The 25,612-nt window shown below is 56.1% G+C and overlaps 1 protein-coding gene across 7 annotated transcripts in view; it reads right to left on the bottom strand.

The window, feature by feature from the left end:
- Window positions 1-25,204, bottom strand: part of HDAC4 (histone deacetylase 4) — a 297,813-nt gene extending 272,609 nt beyond the window's left edge. For 3 of the 7 annotated variants that reach the window (XM_064587381.1, XM_064587379.1, XM_064587386.1), the window contains exon 1: window positions 25,047-25,204. The gene's annotated coding sequence lies outside the window, so the exon portion shown is untranslated. Of the gene's footprint in view, window positions 1-3,579; window positions 3,688-25,046 lie in introns of those variants that run through there. The other 4 variants (XM_064587385.1, XM_064587380.1, XM_064587376.1 and 1 more) reach the window with 2 other exon arrangements.
- Window positions 25,205-25,612: the final 408 nt, after the last annotated feature.

Here is a 25,612-nt window from a genome sequence, read left to right on the forward strand (position 1 = left end):
CAAGCCCGAGGAAGGACTAGAACTCTCAAGCTCTCCCGTGAGGGTGTGGATGCACAGCCACCATGGGAAAGTGCTTAGTGATATGTACCAAAGCCAGCCCTTCGCAAACCTGTTCCCCAGCAAAGCCACTCCTAGGTACGTACCCAACAGAAAAGCATACAGCAACGACACGGCAGCCTTAACCGTGATAGCCAAAGCCTGGAAACCTCCCAGATGTCCATCAACAGTAGCATGGATAAATAAATTGTGGGACAGCCCTATCACAGAATTTAGACAAGAACAAACAAACGACATGCACAACACAGATGTATCACACGATCAACACTGGGCAAAGAGCAGACAGACACGCCAGAGAACACACTGTGGGCCTCCATATATATGCAATCTGGAAGCACACAGAACTACTCTGTGCTGTTAGAGGACAGGACATTCGCCCTTGGGAGTTAAGTGGTAGGGAAGCAAATGGAAGGAGGAAAAGAGGGCTTACGGGGTGTTGGTCACGTTTTCTGTTTCCTGATCCAAGTGAAGATCAGTGAGAGAGAGGGTTTACTCTGGAAATTCACCCACCTGAACACTTTTGGCCTGGAGACAGAGGGAAAATCAGCTACTCAAAGGCCATCTTGCATCAAAGAAAGATCCAAAATAATAACCTACGTGCTGGGTCCATTCCACTGACACTATATTCCTACGATCAGCACATACACAGGAAGAATTTACCAAACCACCCCCTCCTAAGACAGTTACACCTCCCAGAAACGGGACAGGACACATCCCGAGTCCATGATGACACAAACACGGTGATTCAAACTGACAGAATGGATGGAAGTCCCAATGGGGGCCCAGGTCAGGGGATCAGACAGAAAAAACACCCATGAAATAATTGTTAATGTAAATATTTTCAATTAAATAGGTAATTTGAGCATAATTAAAATCTTAACAAATTTTAATCAAAAAACAAACTCTTGATGGAGTGATTTTCCCAAGTCTTATTTATATGGCAAGCTTTATTAACAAGCATTATTTTCTTCAGCAAATACCCTTAATGAAATATGGGCTGTATGGTCTAGCAATTATGTTCTGTAAGAGCGTCATTTTATGATAGATGGTCACAGAGCAGAAGACTTAAGGTTTTTTCCCCACAGTTTGTGGGGACAGATTTATTTTTTAGCTTCAGAACAAGCCTGACACTTGACACCATGTCAGCATGTCCTACGAGGAGTCACATATGAAGCATTTCATGAAATCTGAGTAATGCAGGCTCCGCTGAGCAGAGCCCAGATCCTTCCACCTACTCAGGAGGGCCATAGGCAGACGGTGAAAGAGTAAAGGGATAAAGGCATCAGCACTACCAGCGCACACCACCAGGTTGATGGGACGCTCACCCAAATACACACTCGAATACACAAGCACGCGCTCACACACCAACACACCTGCACACGCAGGCACACAGGTATAAGAGCATGCTCGCGCACACAAACACACTCGCACGCGCGGGCACGCGTGTATAAGAGCATGCTCGCGCACACAAACACACTCGCACGCGCGGGCACGCGTGTATAAGAGCATGCTCGCGCACACAAACACACTCGCACGCGCGGGCACGCGTGTATAAGAGCATGCTCGCGCACACAAACACACTCGCACGCGCGGGCACGCGTGTATAAGAGCAAGCTCGCACACACAAACACACTTGCACGCGCGGGCACGCATGTATAAGAGCATGCTCGTTCACACATCACACTCACACGCGCGGGCACACGTGTATAAGAGCATGCTCGCGCACATACACTCGCACGCGTGTATAAGAGCATGCGCGCGCACACACACTTGCACGCGCGGGCACGCGCGTATAAGAGCATGCGCGCGTATAAGAGCATGCTTGCGCACACACACTCGCACGCGCGTATAAGAGCATGCTCGCGCACACAAACACACGCGCACGCGCGGGCACGCGCGTATAAGAGCATGCTCGCGCACACACACTCGCACGCGCGTATAAGAGCATGCTCGCGCACACAAACACGCGCACGCGCGGGCACGCGCGTTTAAGAGCATGCTCGCGCACACACACTCGCACGCGCGTATAAGAGCATGCTCGCGCACACAAACACACGCACACGCGCGGGCACACATGTATAAGCACATGCTTCTGCACACGAACACACTCGCACACTCCTGCACACGCGGGCACACAAGCACATGCACGTGCATACACACTTGCACACATAAGCACACACAGGAACAACCGCTTGCAGGAATAACCTAACACAGATTCTATCTACAAAAGAAAACAGCCTCCCAGCCCTCTGGATCCTTTGTCCAGATGGCTACGTCTATTTACTGATAAATAACCATATCTTAGTTTTAACATATATAAACTCCTTGACAAAATAAACTCTTTAGATTAAGGGTTCAAATGGATAAAGCACCCAGATAAAACAATACTTGTTTCCCTTATCTGCTAAATAAAATAACCTGAGAGGCAAAGATTCTGGCAGGCCGGCAGGGAGCCCCGAGAAAACTCGACGGATCATTCAGCATCCAGACAGCCCCGGCCAGGGGCATCCCAGGCAGAGGGTTGCAAACCCCTGAAGGAAAACAGGACTCAGAGCGGGGCACGGGGCGCCCCAGGGCAAGTGACGTGCAGCCCTGTAACCTTTCCACAGTTCCCACCATAAACGCAAATACACAGCACTTCACCAGCAAGAAGCCAGGAACCTGCCCTCACTGACAAGTCACAGGAGAATGAGAAATAGCTCGGTGACAGTAGACTCCTCCATCAGCCAGATGACTGGTCAACTCCCATTAATAAAGGTTAAACCTCTTCCTGACCCTGCTCTCAAACACAAGGAAACCACTGTTTCTAAAAGTGGTTGTCAAAGAGTGGTACAAGGTCCCTGGGGGTCCCCAGGACCTCTACAGGGGGTCTGAGAAGCTCACACTGTTTCCATTGTAACATTAAGATGCTATTTGCCATTCTCACTCTTATTCCCTCATGGGGAACGGTGGAGTCTTCCAGAAATCACAACAGATTAAATGTTAGAGGCAGATATGAGAATCCAGCTGTCTTCTACCAAGCCAGACATTACAGAAACGGGTGAAAATGCTGAATGATGCCTCTCTTCTCACTACATTCTTTGTTTTACATAATAAACATTTTCATAAAAAAAAATACATTGTCGTATTGCTATGTAAAGGGTTTAGTTTTAAATGGATATTTTTGTAATTTCTGTGTTAGTTTCTAATGTAGTAAGTATCCATAGACATTTAAACAACAGCTCTCTGGGGTCCCAACTGATTTTCAAGAACGTAAAGGGATCCTGAGACCAGAGTTTGAGAACCGCGGCCCCGCAGATGTATCCCCAACACCTCCCCTTAGAAGACAGAGTCTGTGCCCAGGTGAAGACACAAGAGATGGGGGCCGGCAGAGGTGAAGGCACTCAGCTGGGAGGAATTCAGGGAACAGTGATGGAGGGCACGGGAGGGGATCATGCAGTGACCTAGGACCCAAAGCAGAACCCCACCTGCTGTGTACTGCCCCCTGGGCCCGTGGAGGTGGCCTCCGCAGGGCAGACTGACCTGCTTGCTAGGTCTGGACAGGCTCAGCCAGCTGCCTCGCCAGCTTCCTTCTGGACAGAATGGGGTCCCCTAGAGGAGAGCAGGGTGAAGGGGCAGGGCCGCTGGTGCCTAAAGAAAGAGGGACATAAGACATTCCACCTGTCACTAAAAGGCCGGCCTCTCCTTTACCATCTCTCACCATCTCATGGTGCACATCCTCCCCTGCTTGGTGACTCGGGGCTGTGAAAGGTCCCCACGACCCTGAGACAGGGTTCCTGGGCAGGCAGCACTTTCTACTTCCCACAGGGAGGCATCTGTACCCAGAATTCTCTGGACTCGATGCGAGTGAATGTCCCGTGAGTCCGGCCCTACTGTCTGAAAGGGCAGGGTCACCCTAGATATCCCCCAACTCCACCCCAACCACCTGGGTCAGCAGTACCAGCTGACCCGTCGAGCAGAATCCGGAACCTGTGGACAATCCTGGGCACTTGTGTTGGTGTGTTCTCATCCAGCATCAGGAGCCCCAGCCAGAGTTAGGGGGGAACTGGAACCGGAACTCCGCGGTGGCTGCAGGCCCTGCAGCCCCAGCCCCCAGCTGTCTCCCCTTGCTGCCAGCAGAGGGGAGCGCTGGGCACAGACTAACTCTTGGTCCAGACACGCAGGTACCAGGACCAGAGCTCAGACACCGGCAGGTCAGACATGCTGGCGGGAGGAGCAGGGGACCCCGCCTCTCCCGGTGAGCCAGCTTCGGCCCCAGACCGTGACTGTCAGTGCAGAGGAGGGGGTTGCGATTTCCCACTTTCCAAACTCACTTACTGTTGAAACTGTCTTTTTACAAGGAGTATTTTTGTTATAAGCAGAAAAACGTTATTTTTATTTTAAAAGTACAGAAAAAACGCCGCAGACAATCAAGACACAGAATTAACAGTCCAGCTCTGCCCTCCTCGCGGTGTCTGCCTTCCAGGCCCGAGCTCGGGGGCGGTGATTCACCCTTCCCGGTGGGCCTGGGGCTGCTTCCACGGAACACGCAGAGGGCCGTGGTTAGCCTTGGATAAAAAACCACCCAAGTGATGAACTCAAAAGAAGAGGGCGTCACGGTGGAGAGAGGGCACGCGCACTCATGGTGCCATCGGCAGCTGACAGTGCTCCTCAAGGACAGCCGCCAGACCCCCAGGGGAGGGCAGGGCGGGGGCCGGGGGAGGGCCGCGATGCTCAGGCTCTTTCCTCGTCCTTGAGACCAATCTCCGCATCGCTCGTGCTCTCCTTCTTGCAAGTATCAGTTCAAAGCCATCCTTAGGATGAATGAGACAGCTAAATAAATCATTAGAGCCTCCACGAGTGTCAACACAGTGCAATCTCCTAATTGGATAACTGACAACAGCTGTGGTGGAGGGCCCTGCTCCCACCTCCCCCCCACCCAAGCCACTGTCCACAGCGGGGCCTCCCACACGGCCCCCCGGCCCCCAGACATTCCCCCAGCGCCTTGGCCAGTGGCAGCCCTGCCCTCAGCCCGGGGAACCTCGTCTGTGCAGACATCTGCCTGAGCCCATGCCCACCCCTGGCCACCAAGGCCCTACACAGGTGTGGGCACTCATGCACACTCAATGCACACAATACCCCCACACAAACACACTCACACCCAATGGTACACACTCGCTGACCGCAGTGCACGCACACTGTGCTATTCCTACAAGCTTCAATTGCGCTCAAGCAGGGCAGACAAATTCTGGGCAACAATACTTCACCCCATGGCCCCAAGGAAGGCACTGCCTGGTTCCGGCCCCCTTGGTAGAACCCTCTAGACAGCACTCTGGCCTGTCACCATGCCATGAAACAGGAGATGCGTGGTGGTGACCGTCCCAGCCCCAAACCCGAGTCCACTGCGGTCAGTAATGTGGCACTCCCCCCAGCACGGCCCGAGTGACCATACGTGGGGGACGGTTAAAAAACAGCAGGCAGGGGCTGGGGTGGGGTCACTGGAGGTGTCGGTCAAAGGCACAAACGTCCTGTTATGGGATGGATAAGCTGAGGACCTGAGGCACAGCACGGGGACGACACGTAGCAACACTGTGCTGGGCCCGGGAAATGGCTGCGCGCGGATCCTAAGTGCTGGCGGAGGCAGGAGATGACTTCAGGGATTAAGCTTATTCACGACCTGTCAAATCAGCACACTGCACCTTTCAAATATACACAGTCCTATCTGTCAACGATGCCTCCGTACACCTGGAAAGCCCAGCAGAGAGCACAGGGGTACTACACTGCTGTGACAAACCGCGACAGTGCAGACTCGTGGCCGGGTGGGAGGATCCTGGGGAACCCGGTTCCATGAATAAGCCCAAGGCAGAAGGTTCCTGCACGGCAGAGCACGGCTGCACCGGGCTGGCAATGAGAAGGCACCAGCGCCTCAGGGACCAGGGGCCTTACAGAGAGGGGACATCACTCCCGGTCAACTAGCTCCTCTGAGACAGGGACCACCTCCTCACAGCCCTAAACGGCCCGGGCTGGGCCACCACCTGACCCCATCCCCGTGAGCGCTCATGGGGCCAAGGACATGCCCCCCAACCCCGCGGAGCGGAGCCCACGGCGCCGCCTCCTAAGGACAGCCTGGGCCACACTGCCTCGGTGCCACTCAACCCCAGCCCAGGTGACAGCAGCCTTGGATGGCAGCCATTCTTCCAAATGTCTCCTTAGCCCCCTCTGTCTCTGGTCTCGTCTCTGAAAGCAGTCGCCTTCGGCACGGACCATGCTAGCCCAGGAAATCGTCACCAGGCAGCTTGGCCTGGCCTGCGTCTGCCCCACCAGCATGGTCGGACGCCACCTGCGAACTGCAGGGCCGTGCTCACGCGCCAAAGCTAGAGCGCTAGCCCAGAGGCCCCGACTCCCCGGCCAGCTGGTCCTGGGGCCCGCGGCAGGTGTGGGAGCGCCGGAGAGACACAAGCAGGCCACATCCAGGGAAAAAGGGAAGACGCGGTGACATCAGATACGTTGGCAATTATCAATAGACAACAAGTCCCCAAACCCTTCTCACCTCAGCAAGTGCCCACGCGGTCCCGGTCTGCCTGTGCAGGCCTCCATGCAGTTCCTAAACTTCAGCGCCAGCCCACCCCTGCACCCTCCACATCCTTAGGGCGTCCTTCAGGGCCCGGTGCGCTGTGGCCCCTGGGCAGGAAGCCTGAGCCAGCCCAGCGCCCACCAGGTGCGGGTGACCCTGACTCCGCTCAGCTTCTTCTCCATCCACAACACTCTCCCTCCTTCACCCAGTCCCCCAGGCCTGGCCATGACTCCGTGCGGCCATGCTGAGCCCCCAGGCCAGGAGCTGCTCTTCCCCAGGGCTCCTCTCCCCTGCAGGGCCACTCAGGACCCTCTGACCTTTGACCTCCGGGCCCGTGCAGCCTCGGCATCAGTCTCAAGGAAGGGGGAAGACAGGATCATAGCGGTGAGCAAATTCAGCACCTGAACCAAGGTACTGACAGTTGAGGGGCATGGGGGACTCCGCTAAGCCCCCTCCCGGGCCTGGCTGCCAGGCAGCTGGTGTGGGAGAGGAGTTCGGACCAAAGGCTCCCATCTGGCAGGTGCGTGGCCAGGAGACCAGCTATGAAACAGGAGAGAGGCACGTGGGGTCGGGGAGGGGGCACAGGCCAAATCTGTGGCCCACGAGCCACACCACTTAGGGAGAGGGAATGACATGGTCAGGCTTGAGAACGCGGCGCGCAGGCAGGGGGAGGAATGGCTGCAGAGCGCGGGCAACCCGCTCAGGGTCGTTCCCCGGGGGCCCTGTAAGTCACGGTGCACACACGCATACACGTGTGTACACATGACGTGCCACGTAACATCATATTAACACGGAGGACACAGCAGGTTACACGTACTTCTATCTGCAATATATTAACATACAGTCCTTACACACGTCTTATATATTTGCATATGTGCATAATTACTGGATACACAAACATTTGTCTCTTCCCGTCTTTTCCTCCAAGGGTGCAAACGACAGGGCAGTCAGAGCCACCGATCATTCAGAACACTAACAGAACTCATGTCTCCTGGGTGCAGAGACTCAGCTCTACAAGACGAAAAAGTTCTGGAGACTGGCTGCACAACAATGTGAATGCACGTAGCACGACTGAGCTGTACACGTAACACGGTTAAGATGGCAAATCTGATGTTATGTGCTGCTTACCTCAGCTGCAAGTGGAGATTTTTTTTGAAAGCTAGATATACGCACACACCAATTCAAAGAACTGCCCAAATGGTTTATTACAGGGCCTATTGCCCTTCTTTGTCCCCAGCTTCACAGAAGCAGGTGCCGAGTGGCTGTCGCTCTCCACGTAGGCCTGCCGTCCGTCTGAGAAATAAGGACAAGCGGCAGTTACCTTGCCCAGGGCGCGGCGGGCCCTCCCCGCGGAGCGGGGGGCCCCGTCCGCAGCACCTCCAGGTCTCGGCGGTGTCCGGACGGCTAAGACAAGGACTGGCAGCGATGACACCCAGCTGCCCTCACACACAGCGGGACGTGTAGAGTGCACTCGTGGTGAGTGAGCGGTCAGCAGACACGTGACTAACACGCAAGGCTCGGAGGACTGACCCGGCCAGGGACTAAGGCGAGGGCGCTGCCTCCCTCTTCCCGCACCAGGAGGCTTGCGCCCGGCTGGGGCTGGCAGGGCTGGCGGGGCTGGCGGGGCTGGAGACAAACCGGCACTGGGTTTTAGCATATTCGGAACGTGTGACTTACAATTCAGCAATCCCCTTTCTTTTTATGCAGTCACTACCACACAAACATTCCTCTTTGTTGTCTCTAACTACATCTGCATGTAGAACACACTCGTGACAGGAAAATATAAGTTCTGGGGAATGGAAACCCGTTTTTCAAATGTGAAAGGGAAAAGAAAAGAAAGAGAAAGAGAGAAGAAGGTACATTTTGTTCACATGCAGAAAACGTAAATGAAAGCAGATTTCATTTCTTCACCCCGACCTGGTAAATGACGCTTGTAACTTGTCCCCAGTGGTTTCGAAATTACTAGCTGAGTTCTAGGAGGGCGCAGTGGGAACAAGCCCATCTTGGTCCAGATGCACGTCACTTACTTTAACCCTGCAAGCACTCTGCACTCGATGATGAGAGCCTCACCGGCGACACGACAGTCGCCCTGGGTGAGAAGCCCTGGAGTAGCCTCTGCCTGAAAGGGCTTCATGAAGCCACCACCCCAGTTCCCTGGGACACACACGCTCCCTCAGCTGAGACGGGCTCCCTCAGCTCGGCACGCAGCTCCCCGGGCAGACCCGAGTGACGCAAAGCTCACACGGCCCCACGGGGTGACAGACTCTGAATTCACCTAAGGTCCCCCAGATCTCCGCGCTCCTCGTGGCAATCAACCACGGCTCAGAATCACACCAACAGGAGCTGGTTTCCCAAGCTAGGCAGGGCACGCACCCACGTTAACAGATTAAAATTAGGCACCCTAATTATTACACTGTCACTGTAAAAGCCGGAAATAACATTTTTTAAATGAATAAAAGAATTAATGGATTTTTTTATTTGCCTGCCTTTGTGATACCCAGCCTGTCTCTTCTTATCAAGGCACTCATCAAACATGCTTCTGCCACATATGCACATTAAATCATTAGTACTTTCCCCAATTATAGTAACTGCTTATGTGTATGGCTGATCTATTCTCCCAATTTAGCCCCCTTAACATTGATGATATTGCAAATGCTTTAGTAAAACACACTCTCAGGCCGTACAAGAGAAATACCTTCCCTCTGTTCCTCCCTGATGTGTAACTGCAGGGCCAGACCGTAGCAGCCGACGTCGGTCATCCAGGGATTGGCCACAGGGCTCTCATCTTAGGGGTCCAAAATGGGCTTCCGCCCAGAGGGCCATGAGCAGGGGGTCTCCCAGACTCCTCCCCAAGGCCCCCACGGTGGGGAGAACTGGTGTTCCCATGGGCAGGTCGAGGCCAGGAGAAGCCAGCCCACCCCCCATGGGAGCTTTCTGCGACAGCTTACATTTTATCTAAAAACTCGGGTGAAATGTCCAGTCTGCCGCATAACACAGCCATGTTCTATGCTCACTTGTTTTCCTATTGCGGCATTGTAAATAACTGTCCAGCTCAATGGTTTCACACCAGCCTTCCAGTGCCCAGGAAGATACGCCCACTGCCTGTGGCCATACCCTCATCCCCGTGCCCTGCCCATCTCACTGCAGTGCCCTCACTGTCCTCACCAGCCGGGAGGCCCCACGCTGCTCCAGGCCCCCGCGTCTTGTCTTCCAGTGAAGGGCACGGTCACGAAGTGGCCCCATCCTTCACACTTCAACTCAGAGGTCTGTGAGCCTGGGATCCGAAAGGAGGAGAACACCACTGGCTGCTGGGAGAGTGAGCGGGCTTGGAGAACAGGCCTGATGGTGCTGGGCCAGGGCAGGGACAGGAAGAGAGGCCGGGGGCCAGGAGAGCTACCTTCACACCCGGCTCCTCTGAGGACCCACACATACCCACACCAAGGACACAGTCCCCAGTGAAAGTTCATTTTCCAATCCCACAGGCTCACAGTTTGCCTGATAACTACAAAGCATTCCTTTCTGTCCCAAGTAAAACAACACCGCAAGGCCGGGGACCCAGGGTTCCGACATCCACTGCCATGCCCCCCGGTGCCCAGAGCCGGCTGTGGAACTCCAGAAAACCGGCCGGTGCAGAGGACGGTCCTGGACACCAGGAAACGGAGGAAAAGGGCCAGGCTGGGGGAAGAGGAGTGCAAAGTGCGGCTCAGGCCACACAGGCCTGCGGAGACTCCAGGGGAGAGCACAGGCCAGCAAGGACAGAAGCACCGCAGCGGAGGAAGGAAGCTGGGAACGGGACCCCGACTGAGAAAGGCCACGGGAAGATGAAGCACGTGAAAATCTGAGCGGTCCCTCTGCGTGACCGAGTGGGGCCCACTTTCACCTTTCAGAGCTGGGAGCCAAGAACGCCCGGGAGCAAGAGGCCCGCCCCTGCCGTGCAAAGTCAGAACAACAGCGGGCCAGCTGCACAGCAGTCTAACTTTCTAAAGCTTACACGAAACTCCCGGGTACATCAGCCTGCAGGTCAAGGAGCAAGAAGGCCGGGAGACGCTCCCAGCTCCTCCTGGTCCATCCCGAGTGCAGACCCTGACCAAGCAGGTGAGCCCGGGTGCAGGAGCCAGGAATGTGGGCGCTCCGCGCACGTCAGGCGGGGGGCGGCCACCTGTGAGAAGAGCCTCTTCCTGACTATCTCTCAGCAGCCCCGGCACCCTGGCTTTCCTGCCCAGCCTCTCGTGGGACTGGGGTGGTCACAGGCCCAAGGGCCCCTCCCGCTGTGGGAGGAAGCCCTGTCCCCAGCCCCCTGGGAAAAAAAAGCTCTGATCCAGGCCTTCGGGAGAAACACTGAGCCTCCGCTTCTCTGAGCCTGGGGCCTCCCGACCTCGTTCACACCATGGCGAGCAAAGCAAATGATCTTCACTCAGAGCAAGGGGTAAGCAGCTGGGGGCTGCGCCAAGGACCCGGCAGGAGAGCAAGAACTGAAGGACTGGCTCAGGCCGCGAGCTCTGCACCCGCAGCCCCGCCCCTCGGTGGGAGGAGCTGGAAGGGAGAGATGGGCTGTGGGAATGGGTGGCCACACCCACCATCTGCTTCCTTCTGCTTCAACCTTAAGCCTGCGGGAAGGAGCCCTCCAACTCCACGGCAGCACAGCTCAGCAGCGGCCGAGGGTCGGCCCCAGCAACACACACGTGCCCGGCCTGATCCTATCCATTTCCGGCCCCGGGACTTCCAAAGGTCTGTGTGACAACAGCAGGACTCAGAGCCCCTGACTGTGGCCTCCTCATCTGTTCCTCATCACAAGGCGGGAAGAGGGCAGGGTCCAGAAGAAACGACAGTCAGGCTCAGGGACTGCAAGGATGTTGCGACTACACCTTCTGCCACTAGTGAATCGAAAGGGAGCCACCCTGCCGTCCAAAAGAGGCGGTCCCCTATCACTGTCCTGGAAGCCCAAGCAAGCCCCTGATGCAGGCACTCATAAGGCCCAGGGCGGGAAAGCCCAAGAAACGAGGTGGAGGCTGATCCACGCAGCCAGGTAAAGGGCACGGATGGCAGAATCTGGGGAAGGGAAGCTGGATGCAGCCCTAGAGACCCCACAGGCGAGGCAAAGGACCCAAGGTTTATTCTAGACAGTGGGAAGCCATGGACATCGGGGCAGGTGCGCCATGACTAGGAGACGAGGAAGGCTGATGTAGGCAGAATGCAGGCGAAAGACGGAAGACTGGAGACGGGGTCCCAGGGAGCACGCTTCGGGGTGAGGGTTAAGGCCACTGGCACGGAGAGCCAAATGCCATGAGAACAGGGAGCCAGGGACATGGCTATGAGAGGAATGGGGACCACAGGTGAGAGGGTCACTGCCAGAGCCAGCAAGAGTCCTAGCTCTGAGAGGAATACGGGACCCGGGCCCAACGCCATCCCTTAAGGTCTCATTGGCTGGCAGGCCAATGTGGACAAAGGAGCGTGGTCCCAGGGAGCAGGTGCCGTGGGTGCCCGGGGCAGCTGGAGGCTTCAGGAGCCGGGGGACCAGCTGGGCGACAGGCAGGAGCCCTCCACAGGAGGGTTCGCGGGTTACTCCGACCACACCCGTGCCTGACCTGGAACAGCCCCACACAAGAGACGGGAGAGCGCAGGCGCCTCGAGGGTGCCGCAGGCATGCCAGCCCCAGGGGTGCCTACTGTGCCTCCTTAAGAAAAACACCCCTCGCGTCCAGGTGAGACAGACGCCTGTCCCGGGGGCCCACGGGCAAGGCTGGCCTCAGCTGTCCTTGCCCAACTAGACCCCGGGCCCCTTTGACGGGACAGAGATCAAAATGCCTCCATGCAGAACTATAGTCCTGAAATCGCAGGCCGGACGTGAGCGGGCGGGGCTGGGAGGATGGCAAGCAGCGGTGGTGCTTACAGCTGCGGAAGTGGGTGAGAATTGCACGCTGTGGAGGGAGAATTTCATCACCCAACCGTCGCCAGAGCACCTCCTTCCAGAAACTCTGCCATTCCTCATTAAGTGGTAGGTGGCCCAAGGCCAGTGGCTGAAGTCAGTCTGCAGGAAGAACAAGAGAGGAGCCGGACTCTCATACTCTCCACATGCTCCTGTGTGTGTCCACGCCTACACGCATGCATGTACGTGTGTGTCTCTGTGCATGCGCACACATGTATGTCTCTTGCGTACATACAGATGCACACATGTGGTGTGTCTGTGTGCATGCGTACACGTCTGTATACACATGTACGCGTGGGGTCTGTGCATATGTACATATGTACATGTGTGTGCACATGTGTTCCCATGTCTCTGTATGTGCATGTCTGTGCACGTGTGAATATGTGTGCATGCGTACACGTCTGTGTACACATGTACACGTGGGGTCTGTGCATGCATACGTACATGTGTGTGCACGTGTTCCCGTGTGTATCTGTGTGTGCGTGTCTGTGCATATCTGTGTGCGTGCATACACGTGTTTTGTGTGCAGGTGTGTTCACATATGCACACGTGTGCGTGTGCGTGCACGTGTGTGCGCATGTGTCCATGCCTGTCAGCCACCAGGGCCATCCATCGCAGAACTGAACTGTGAGCTAAAGAGAGGGAAGACCGGGCACTGGTGACAAGGGGCCTCCATGAGGTCACCCGCTGAAGCAGCTGCCCTGCCCACAGGTACCAGTATGGCCACAAGCAGGGGCTTGTGAGGGGCAGGAACATCGTCCACCCACCCAGACAAGAGGCCTCCGCAGCTGCAGTCCCAGAATCCGCTGTCCAGCCGTGCAACTGCCCGGCAAGGACCACAGGGCCAGTCACCACCACCACCACCACCACAGAACCCAGGAGAGCCTCCCCCACCCACCTCAGGAAAACCTCCCCGGGGGGAGGGGTGCGCAGGGCTGAGGTTCTCCGCCTCTGGCTGGGGCCCTTCCACACCCGGGGAGATGACCGGGCCTAGGCCCCCAGCCAGCAGGGGCATCACACCAGTCCCACAGCTCGGCCAGGTCAGGGGCATCTTGTTCTGATCGTGCACAAAGGAAACAGGCCTGGACGCATTGGGGAGAGGCCATGTTGCAGCCTGAACATAGCTGCACCAGGACACGCACCTGGACCCCTTTCTAAAATGCTGAGCCCCTCACCACTCTGCTTTTCTGACCCAGAAGTGCCTTGCAGACTGAGCCCTGCACTGCTTCCCTAGGGGCAGACAGCCGTACAGTGCGTTCCAGGTAGTGCCTAAGGAACAAGGCATGCACTGAGCTGGCTGCCTGGTTCAAACCCAAGCTGCCCACCATCCCACCACCCTGCCTCAGGGGTCAGCCTCCTCAAGCGTCGGCTGGGAGTATGTAAGGCGGAGAGCATTTAGTAACACCACAGTGCCTGGCACTAAAGAAATATAGCAGGATGCAGCTGGGCAGGGGTCCCTCTCAACCTGTAGGCACATGAACCTAAAGAAAGTCAACAGCATTTCTACATGGCAGGCATAGGAGATAGGCCACTGACCCCTGTATCTCCCATGATCACGACAATAATCCTCCCCAGTGGAGACTCGCTGCTCACTTTGCAGTTGGGAAAACTGAGGCACAGGGAAGCTGGGTATCTGACCACTGACACAGTGGAGGGTTGTGAAGCTGGGATTCTGCAACCTATCCATCTGCTCTCAAAGCTCATTCTCTGCAATGCACCCCTTGCTTGCAGAGAGGCAGATGTGATCGGTGATCCAGAACCACCAGGCCGAGTCCGCCTAGCTGGCAGGACTCGCCCCACCTTCTGAGGATACCCTCAACGTGAATCCACCTCTGTGCTGGGCAGCAGAGCTAGCGTGGGCTCAACCCCTTCTAGGGCATCCTCAGATAACTGCCTTTGCTCTCCTGGGTTGCCTGGGGGCAGTGCCCTGAGGGCAGGGGGATCAGTCAGGAGAAAGCAGCCACAGGTGTCAGGAGACCCAGCCCCTGCCATCTCGTGGCCCCACTGTCCCCACTCCAAGGGCCTCTCCCAGGGGTGTCAGCATCCAGGCCGGCTGGTGGAGGGAGAGGACGGAGGAATCTCCCTGATGAAGCTTCTAGATCACCCTATGCACCTTGCCAGCTGGCTAGCTCCAGCCACATGCCACTGACTCCCAGGGCCTGGGGTACACCCAGTAGAAGGGCACCCAGGAAGGTCAGTGTGCCCCAGCCATCTGTTGCCACAGAAGTAAGTGCTGGTTAGTGCCTCATTTCTAGACCTCTGTGACCTCCATAGAGGGCCACTACAGGACCCCCTGAGATGAAATCTGTGTTCAGTATGGCACCTCACACAGCAACCCCCACAGAACATTGTTCTGGATCTGCTGCTAGGGCCACAGAGAGCAGGGGGCTCCTTGGAGGATGCCGTCCACTGGGTCCCTCCTCAGCACCCATCCCTCTCTCCCTCCTGCCAACCACAGCGATTTCCACACAAGGGAAGCGGACTCCTCAACCAGCTTCTGGAAGAGGCTGAGCCACTCTGCGTTCCATACCCCTGGCTGGTGACGGTTCAGAGGTGGACAGTGACCTCAGCCATACTGAGCAGAATAAATCCAAGACTTTGGCAGGGACAAATATATTCTCTTTCCTAGTGGCACAAACCAGGGTACATGCAGCCCAGAGAGCAGCTGGCTGGACCCTCTTAGGCGGGAAGCCGACTCTCACAAACAGGGGAAGGGAACAAGCCAGTCTTGATGATGTTGTGGAGGAACTGGATCAAGCCCTGCCTGAACTCTTCCTTCACCCAACTTTCTGGGAAAGCAAGTCAATGAATTCCCTGCAGCACACGGTACTCTGTGAATCCGCCACGGAGAGATCCCACCTGACGGACAGCTCCTGGAAATACCTTCCTGCTCAATGCTGAGAGCTGCTCACAAGACTCCCTTAAAGAGACTTTCCCATAATCCCAAGGAGGACATAATCTGGTCTCCTGTTTCCTAGCTCCTTCCTTCACCACAGACTACCTGGTCCCACAACAAGGTCAGAGCTGTTCCCCTGCATTCACACCCACAGAGCCACCCATGGAAGGCTGTGCCCACTGGGCACCAGAAGCACCCAGCCTCCAGTCGCCAAGCTCTTCACCACCCTCCCTGGGCAGCACTGCCCCTTCACCCCACAGCTGCAGCCCCTCCACCCAGGCCACGCAGGCTCCCTCGAGCCACAGGCACGCAGAATGGCCTTCTGACAGCACAGCAACATGGGGGCGGCAGGTGAGCCAGGCTCAGTCCGTAAGGCTCCCTGCTGGTGCGTGACCAAGAGCAGTGAAGAGAAGCGGAAAGGGGGCAAACCTGCCGCTGGACTTGCAACCTGCATCTTCGTGGTCCTGGGACAGCTCCCTTTTCCAGAATGCCAGGAAGCATCACGGACAGCAAAACCCCAGCATGAAACATCCAACCACTTATGTTCATGGATCACCCTCGGGGCTGCAGACCTCGGCACCATGGGCCTGGGGACGAATCGCACCAACGTCAAGGGCCAGGTGCAGCAGGACAGCCACTGCCAGGCCCCAGCTCTGCATGTGGGTCGCAGACGGGCCTCCAGGTCCCCGCCGCACACAGCAGCGCCCTGGGAGCTGCACGCTGTTCGGCGTGCAGTTGGCGGGGTGCCGCTGAGCAGTCAAGACAGGATCTCTGCAGGCTAAGAAACAGCCCCCACGAAGACAAAGACACACTGGCTCCCAAACACGACCAAGGTCCCCCGGGGAGGTGCTCACCCTGCCATGACCTCGGCAGACACAGGCATAGATGCCCTGCGCCGGCACAGGGACCTCGGGGAGCCCCGAAGTTATGTAAGGGACACCAAAGTCACCAATACTCCCCTTGCATATGACCACCTACCTGAGACCTGCCCGAGGAGAGGCGGAGGAGAGGGGCTGAGCCTTGGGGACAGGCTCCTGGGCCTGCAACAGCCCTGCTGGCCTCCCCTCCTATAGACACAAGGCAGCACCAGCCAGGCAACAAGGTCACAACAGTGAAGCTGGGATCTCAACCCACACCTGACTCAACACCCACGTCTGTCCTCAGCACTCCCAAGCCACAGAAAGCAAAATGTCTCCATCAGTGGAAACCCCTCCTGCTCACTCCAGGCCAATCGGCACCCGGGAAACAGAACCAATACCTCCACAAGTCGGACCCCGCCCACACCCACAACAAATCCATCCCAGGAGCCGACCCCAGAGCACAGTCCCATGGCAAGCCTATTGCTCAGCCTCATCTGCTAATTAAAAGAATTCTGGAGGCACGTGGGTGGCTCAGTTGGTTAGGGGTCCAAGTTGATTTTGGCTCAGATCATGATCTCAGGCTTGTGAGATGGAGCACCACATTGGGTCCGTGCTGGGCGTGGAGCCTGCTTGAGATTCTCTCTCTCCCTCTGCCCCTCCCCCCCGAAAAAAGGAATTCTGAAAATAACAGTTTCCTCAAAATGCAACACGTTTAGATGAACATTATCCATTCCGACACAGAAAGACGTTATTTGGGGACAGAGTTGGGGGTACACTTTACATTGTTGTTTTTTGACCCCATGTCCCAAAAGGTCAGCTCACCCCCTCAGCCCCGCAAGGTGAGTGGACACTCCTCTGCTGGGGGCCCAATCCCGGCGAGGCTCGCAGCCACTGGGGGCCTGTGGAGGAGGGTGGCCCGGCGGCCGGCCCAGGCTTCCTTGGGGCATGCAAGAACACACGACAGGCGGGATGCTGCAGGTGCTCTGTGTGGTGCTATTTGCTGGGACCGGTCTCTCAGACTTCAGAAGACAAGGTTGTGTGGTTGTCCCCACGCCGACAAGGGGACGCATGAGGGCCGCCGCAAAACCAACAGGATGGCAAAGGTGAAAGGAAAACAACGTGCTTCAGAGAAAGGACTCACAAAGAGACAGAGGTAAGAAGTGAGGTGCCCAGGGACGTGTCCTTCAGTGTGTCCCTCCAGCCTGGACAGCTGAGGTGACGACACAGCCCTTGTGCTGGCAAAGAGAGGCTTTCCAAGGAATGGGGACTGAAGCCACCCATTACACCTTCTTCATGCAAAATCATACATAATTTTAGAGCAGACAGGGTATTAACCCAGGGCAGTGCTTCCCAAACAACCCCTCATGGGTCATTCTAAAGGCCCAAAGGGCTGAGGGCCACTGCCCCCTGGGAGTCACTAATCTCACTGCACGGCCTCGCCCCACGGGGTCGCAGACCCTGCTGGACGACTTTACCTCCTCTCGGTGCCCATGGTCCCAAAGGTGAAGTGGGGGTCAGGCTCATTAGAACACTCAAACGCCTCAGCCCTATGGGGCTGGAGCAGCAGGTGTAAGAGGAAGAGCCTCAGGCATCAATATGGAAGGACCCGAGCCCACCGCCATGATCTGCCCACCTGCTGGGGCCCTGCTTTACTCCTGGATACTCTAAGGACACAGTACCTATAAAGAAAGCCCTTGCAGGGGCCAAGCGGAGCTCAGACTTAGCCTCTGACTTCCCACGTATAAAACCAACAGCTGGATTAGAGGCAAGCTCAGGTCCCTTCCAGAATGTTCTCTATGCTACTCCCACAGAGCTTGGGCTCTCATGGCTACTTCTATGGAGTCCTGGACCCAGAAGAGGGCTCTCAGTAACACAGGCTGAATGAGGGAAGGGCCTCCCATGTTCCCCTAGTGTGGGCTGCCCTCACTTCTTGCCCAGAGCCCTCTGCGCCAGCACCCCAGGCCAAGTACGCTCCAGAGAGGGGCCCCCTGGGGGCCTCACTGAGGAAGGGCGAACACCCACGTCCCCAACCATGTCGCCTCCATCAGGCTAGACAAGAGAAGCCAGGCGCCCGGCACCTCACAGGAATCGGAAAGAAGACAGAAACGTCAATTAAGCACAAGCAGACTGCACGCGTGAGCAAGTGAGGAAGTCCTTTCCGGGGACAAGCGCCGCCAGCCAGCCCCCTGGTTTGTCCAGCTCGCCCTTCCTCACCCACTCCAGCCTTGGGGCCCTCACAGCCTGCTGCTGTGACCCCACAACTCTGGCTCTGGCCAAAAAACACCCCAACTCATCCAGGGTGGGCTCCCCAGCCCCCAGGCTCCCCACGACCTGGTGCACCTGTGTGGGCCCACGCCCTCCTCCTCCTGTTCCCACCAACGTCTCTACTCAGGCGGCAGAGGCCAGGGCTTCCTGGTCAAGACTGGGGGGGAAAGGGGGCGCTCTGCATCTGCTACCGAGTCCTCCCAGTGCAGGGAGCATTGGCTTTTCAACGCCCTCTGACCTGACACTTGTACTTGGGTTGGGGACAGGCTGAGGATTTGCAAAATAATAACTGACCCAGTAGAAACTTTCAGGAAACCTGCTCCCAACCATAACCATCATGCCACTCCCGCACCAAAGAGGGCCCGATGGGGGCCACACAACCGTGTCTTCTGAAGCCTGAAAAAGACCAGTCCCAGCAAACAGCATCATGCAGAGCAGATGCCGCTGCTCCCGGGGGATCGCTCAGCTCCATCACTGTTTGAGCGACACCCCCACTTGGAAGGCCGGCTCGGGCTTTCAGGCCATAAGAACTGATTTATTGTTTCAGGCTCAAACTTCAATCCAACAAAAGCACTTGACTCTCACAGACGGAATACTTCATAAACAATAGTAAACGCACACAGCCTAACAGCCACATTTCTGAACAGAGCAGACTACAAAATGTTTATATACGCACCCATATTAAGGTATCATATTAAACTTATGAGGTTAAATAAGAATTGACTGCATAATGTCATTAATTCCGACATGAAGCAAACAGGGGGAAATGTCATTAGCAAAAGCAGCGGCTAGCCCTCCAAGCACTAGAGCCCTGGCGGCCTGGCAGAGGACAAGCTATGTGCTGCTCTGCCTCCCCAGAACCCACTTCACTTGTATTTACGGCATCTACTTAAAAGCATGTAATCTCCAAAATCAGGACCAAGCAGTTTCCCGACTGAGGCGGGGAGAAAACGGGCAGTTCCAGAGCGCCGGCAGAAACAGGTGCCGTGAGCCCGAGGAGCAGGTCCCGTGCAGGCTCTCCAGCCAGGCCAACGGCCCGCCCCTTCCTCAGCCGCTCCCAGTCATTCCCAGAGCGCCTCCACCCCACGGAGCCCCCAGAGAGTGAGACAGGACCCTGAACGACAAAGGGCCCAAAGAGCTAATGATATTCCACGACTGGATCCTGTGAGGAAGGAGTAAAAAGGATGCTGGGCTCATGTGTACCAGGGGACTAAAGGATTAGCACGGATGAGGATTGGGGAAGGAGGAGAGTGGGGCAAGTGTGTACTGGGTCCCTGGGTTGAAAGGGGGCTTGCAAAGCAAAGCAGGCAGGCGGCTGAGGCTCAGCGAACAGGACAGGAGGCTGGTAAAACAGAGGCCAGGATCCGGCAGGCCTCCCAGGGTCCAAGAACAATGGGAAGCCATGACAGGGTTTCGAGCAAGGGAATGGAGGGGACAGATCGACTTCTGGTGGAGACCACTTAGGCTACCACTAGCGGCATGGACCATCCCAGGGCTGCCCAGACCCAGGAGGCCAGCTCCCCAAGAGGAGAGCTTACAGGTGAGTCAAGGAAACAAATCCCCTAAATTCTTCTAATGCTAAGCATATTTATCAACTTCCCAAGGACCTGGTTTTTCTCCTTTATAAATAATGAAGTTGAAGAGTGTTTTCCCCCCAGTGGCAATACCAGGCTTAAAAAAAAAAAAAAAGTATTACTATTAAAAGTAATACACGCTCAGAGCAAAAATGTACACACTACCAACATCTATGAAAAGTCAAGAGAGTCCCTCACATCCCATTTCCCTGATACCCCAGAGGACCACCGCTATCACTTTAGAGACCCAAGTAGTTAAAAAATAAATAAAAAAGGGACCCCCTGGGTATTACTGCTCAGGACCTACTTTCTCAATACACTGCACACTTCTGATCTGTGAGCCTGTGCATCCACATTCCACAGAATGAAAATACCAAAATGTATTTAATAAGTATCGCCTTTACAAATAATGTGGTGATAACCTCCTGTACATATCTGGATATCTAAGCACCTATCATATTCTTTCCTAAGAATAAATCGTCCCAACAAGCAGAATTGCTGGGATTGGAGAAATTACCATTTAAATTTTTGACACATAAACGTTTCCTGGAGAGTAATGAAGTAATTACGATTTGCTCTCCAGAGAACAAATAATAGTAACAGCCAACAGGTACACTGTGCTCACTATGTGCCAGGCCCAATTCTAAGCACTTTCCACATAATAATTTCGATTTCACAGAAATGATAGGAGATAGGAACTGTTATCCCAACCAACAGGAGTTATCAAACCACCTTTGCTGATATGATGGGCATAAATGGGATCTTTCACCTGAAATTCTCTATTAATAAAGCTAAGTTTTTTACATTAGCTACTGTAATTTGTATTACTTATAGGCTTTGCTCATCTTATAATAGGGATGCTCATCCTTTTCTTATTGGTTTGCAAAAGCTCTTTACATATTGGCTATTAAGCTCATATAGGCACATCTTGTTATATATTTTTTCTCTCGTTGTCTCTTAACCTCACTTACGGAATCTTTTGCCAAAAAGAATTTTCTTTAATTTTTATGCTGTTAAATCTGTCAGTATTTTATCTTTAAGGTTTCTGGCTTGGTGTTACAGTAAGAATAGATCAAATTGGTAGTTTTTCAAAGTTTTTGGCCCTTAGAATGCTTTCGTCCAATAAAATCTTCCAAGGAAATCCTGCAGACAGAACAGTTAAGGCCAAAGTGCATTGGTTGAAATGGACGTGGAGCCCAAGGTGCCCTCCACCATCCTCCCCGACCCCCAGGCAGGCTCAGAAGATCCAAGCACAGGATGCAATGACCACCAGCCAAAACAATTGTTAAGATCCCTCCCAGTCCTACAATGCCACACACGTGACAGCAGACGGCATGAGAAAACCTGAATTACTTCCCAGACCCTACTGAACCCAAAAGATATTCCCAACGGTCATCTTCTCAAAGAGGCTCTGCCCTCCCAAATGCCTCAGCAACACTGAACTTCAGCTTCCAGAGGCACGGCAGAGAGGGAATCAGCTTGTTACAGCCAGGAGAACCAGATGCTCCACTTCCACTTCTCTCTCGGGTTCCTCCTCTGCAAAATGGGCAAGTAGCAGCCACTTCAAAAGGCTGCGGGGGAGATAAATGGGATATACACGGCAAGTACTTACAACAACATGTAGCCCCAAGCAGGTGCTCACTAAACGTTAGCTACTGGTCTGTTATGATCACTAGTGGTATGATCTGCTCACTAGGAAAGACATTCTGGTGTCCACACTGACTGAGGCAGACAGTGAGTTGTCCCAATGTTACATGGAGGATCACAGTAGAAGCAACCCGTGTAGGGCCCTGGACCTTCCTTCCAGGACATGAAGTAGGAGGCACGTCACAAAAGGCATCCAAGCAGCCACAGATGCCCCAGGCCGCCCCGCACCCCTAAACAGACCCCCAGAAGAGAAAACTGATCTTTGGAAGATAACTCACAGATCTTACTTCAGGACCTTTTTTCCCAAAAGGAACACTCTGTAAACATATGCTGTGAAGGTCCGTTAAAATGCAGCATCAGTTCTGACATGGAGCCCTGCATCTGACTTAAACCAAAAGATGCTACACCCTTCTCTGTAGTCAAGTCAAGTCAAGACCAATGGCCCTGAGCCCACTGCACACCCCAGCATACGCCAACTGTCTGAGATGGAAACCGAAACTCCGTCCCAACTTGATGCCTGCCCCCTCCCACCCCAGGATCAATGGGGGGCTGCTCCCAACGGGGACAGGGACTCGCACTCTGACGAGAAGAGCAGGGGCTCAGGCCCAGCTTCACAGGCTGCAGAGCAAGGGCAAAATCCGAAGCTCGCTCACACACACACACACACACACACAGGGAGTCTGGGCCGGCCCATATCCCCAGCTGCAGTCATGGATTCTGGTCCAGGAACGCAAGCCTGGCCACAGCCTGTCGCCCGCGGCCTCCCGGCGCAGCAGTTGTCTCTCGTTCTCCGCCGTCCCCCTCGCTCCCTACATCAGGTATTAATCTATTACTCAGGGCAGCTTCTGAGCGATGAAAGCCCAGCCGTTTTCAATAGAGAACAGTATGGCCGGATTCTACAGGAGTGATGAAATGTTTCTTCTGCTCTGGCAATTAAGACGGCACAAAGTCGCCTTTCCTCTGGTGCCACCCCCAACATCAAAGGATGAGAAATTCAAAGCCATTCATGCTGCATTGAAACCTCACAATGAAGCTGGGAAATGGAAGTCGATTACTGGGCATAAATATGCAGTAGTTAAAAGGAAAGAGTTATAACGAAATTAAACTGCAGCAACCCCACAACGTGTGGAAACTTCCAGAACTAGAGTCCCCCTGGTAAACACCAAGAGGGGCAGCCTTATAAAGCAGGTTTCTGACCGCTGAAAGTCAAGATCGGCCACTCCAGATGCACATGGCCAGGGTGCCACGCCGCTGCCGACCTTGCTACGGCAACAGCCCCCAAGGCCCCTGAGAGCATGGTATTTGGACAGTTTGATTTTGCGGGGCTGTGAAGCTGCTGACCACAGAACATTCTGGCTCAGGGCTGCTTTGGCCACATCTGTCCTTGGTCTCTAGGCCATCCAGGCCTACTGGAGTCCACAGTCATCCGCCCGCCCCCCGCCATGTGCCCCCCCAGCCCCAGGGCTCCCCCACCGCCAGCTTGCAGGAGAATGAACTAACCCTAAAGAGGGCAGTGTTACATCTGCCTGCTGCATAAATCCTGCTCCTCTTCTGATTGATTACCGCTCTCTTTCGGAGGGTATTTGATCTTTAAAATAAAAGCCCAGAACACAGAACGCTATAGAAGTCTTACAATGTGTCAGGGTGTGTGGTTTTAAGGCAGGAAAATACTTCCCTCCCACACAAATGTGAATTCTGGGGAAAGATGCCACAGATCCAAGGGAGTAGAATATCTGGGAAAGCTTGATCAATCTTAAAAATAGATAATTGAACACAGATCTTAGAATTCTCAGGAGCTACCTGGAAAAAAAAATTAAACCTTGCCTATTTTTGATATCCAGAACTCCATTCTGATGAAACTTCTAACAGGGTGGCATTTTGCATTTCCAATTATAATAGAGTAATTGTGTTGCCATAGTTACTGCAAAATTCTGCAATAACTTTTGTTGCTTTGTAATCGCCGGAGTGTATATCCGTGTACAAGCAGCTGAGTTTTCCCGATTCGGTGCCTCTCCTTCCTCTCCCCGATCGCCACCAAGCACCACCTTCCCTGGCTCAATTCTGAAGCCACATCAGTTCCACAGGACGATCCCTAACGTAATGCGCGGAATTATCGCAGGCAATTAAGACTCCAAGCAAGCACGGTCATATTACAAAAGGAAAAGCGAAACCAGGCCGAGGCGCAAACCCACCAGCATTCCCCGAATCCCGCTGGGCTGGCGCTGGGTGAGGGCTGTTTGCGTGTTTACTCCCAGGCCCTCCGTGCTTAGGTGGTTTGTGGGAATCAACAGAAAAGCCAGAGCAGAGCACGGAGAGGAAGCAGAGTAACTGCTCAGGCCCCGTCCCCCGTCCCCCAGGGCGGGCAGCGCGGCTCTCGGCCAGCAGTTCGGGAGGTCTCTACAGTAACGCAGTGAAGATTTAGTCAAGAAAGTCATCGGTTTTGAAATAACTTAAGTTTAATTCCTGCAGCGCCTTATTTGAGCACTGTGCCACAGCGGGTCAGTTTACAGCATGCAGTAAAGAAAACGCTCTATCAGCTGCTGCAAGTTATTTCAAACGCCCGATGTGCATTAAATGAGCACAGCGGGTTCCACCCCCGGCCTTTGCCGCTGATCCGCGCGGTCTCGTGCCCTAACTGTGCCACAGATCTCAACGTTAAACGTAGATACGAGGCAGTCTGCTTATAACCCCGCGGCGTGCTTTTGCAACGCCGGGAAACGCGGCTCCCACCGTCTGGGCGGGACGCGGCCACGTCCCGGCCCGGGAAGCCCGGCAGGCACCCAGCCGGGGTCGCGGGCGGCGCCCCCCCCCCGCCCCCGGCACGGACCGGGGCGCCCGCGCCGGGAGCCGCGGGGAGGGACGCTTTTCTGCAAACTCACAGCCCTGGACAAAGTTACATAAACGGCGCCGGCCCGGCTCGGGCGCCCCCGGCCCACCTGCCCCGGGCTCGGCCCGGCGGGCGCCGGCGCGCGCTCCCCCCCCCCGAGGCCAGCCGGCCGTCCTGGCCGCGCCTCGCCGCCGGGCTGCAGCCTAGGGTGCAGGACGGGCTCGCGCTCCCGCTCCGAAAACCCGCGGGCTGGGCGCCACGCGCGGCCTGGCGCGCGGGCCGGGGCCGGGGCCGGGGCCGGGGCCGGGGCGCGGACCCGGGCGTCCACCTGCCGGGCCGGCGGCGAGGGCGCGGGGGGCTGGGGCCGGCGGCCTGCGGCCGAGGGGGCGGGCGGGGGCGGACAATGGCCCGCGGGCCGGGGCCCGGCCGGGGCTGCGCTTACCGCGGCGGCGGCGGCGGCGGCGGCGGCGGCGGGGCGGGCGCTCTAGCCCCGCGCGGGCGCTCCGAGCCGCATCTCCTCAGCCTGCGCCGCCAGCACCACCGCCGGCGGCGGGCGGGCGGGCGGGCGGGCGCTCGGGCGGCGGCGACGGCGGGGACGCGGCCGCGGCGCGCCGGGCCCAGGCTGCTGAGGCGGCGGCGCGGGCGGGCGGGCGCGCGGGCTCGGGCGCGGGCGGCGGCGGGGACGGGGCTCCGCGGCGTCGGCCCCACAACCTCCCCTCCTCATTCACAAAAAATTGACCCACGTTGAACCATGATGCCGCTCCCCCCGCCAGCACGGAGCCGGGCGCCGATAGGCCACGGCCGACGCCCGTCAGCCGCCCCGGCCCCGCCCCTCAGCCGGCGGCTCCGCAGCCATTGGCTGCGCCAGCCTTGCATCACCTCCCCTCCCGGGCCCCTCCCCCTGCCCGACTTCTACCGACGAGGTCGTCAATTACGGCTCGGCCCCGCCGCCCGGCCGCCCTTCCATTGGCCCAACGGGGCCCCGGGCGCCGCCCCGTGTGCTCCCGC

This window comes from Mirounga angustirostris, unplaced genomic scaffold (genome assembly GCF_029215605.1).
Source record: "Mirounga angustirostris isolate CCGP_5_RB_7025 unplaced genomic scaffold, mMirAng1.0.hap1 SCAF_3, whole genome shotgun sequence".
Taxonomy (NCBI): Eukaryota; Metazoa; Chordata; class Mammalia; order Carnivora; family Phocidae; genus Mirounga; species Mirounga angustirostris.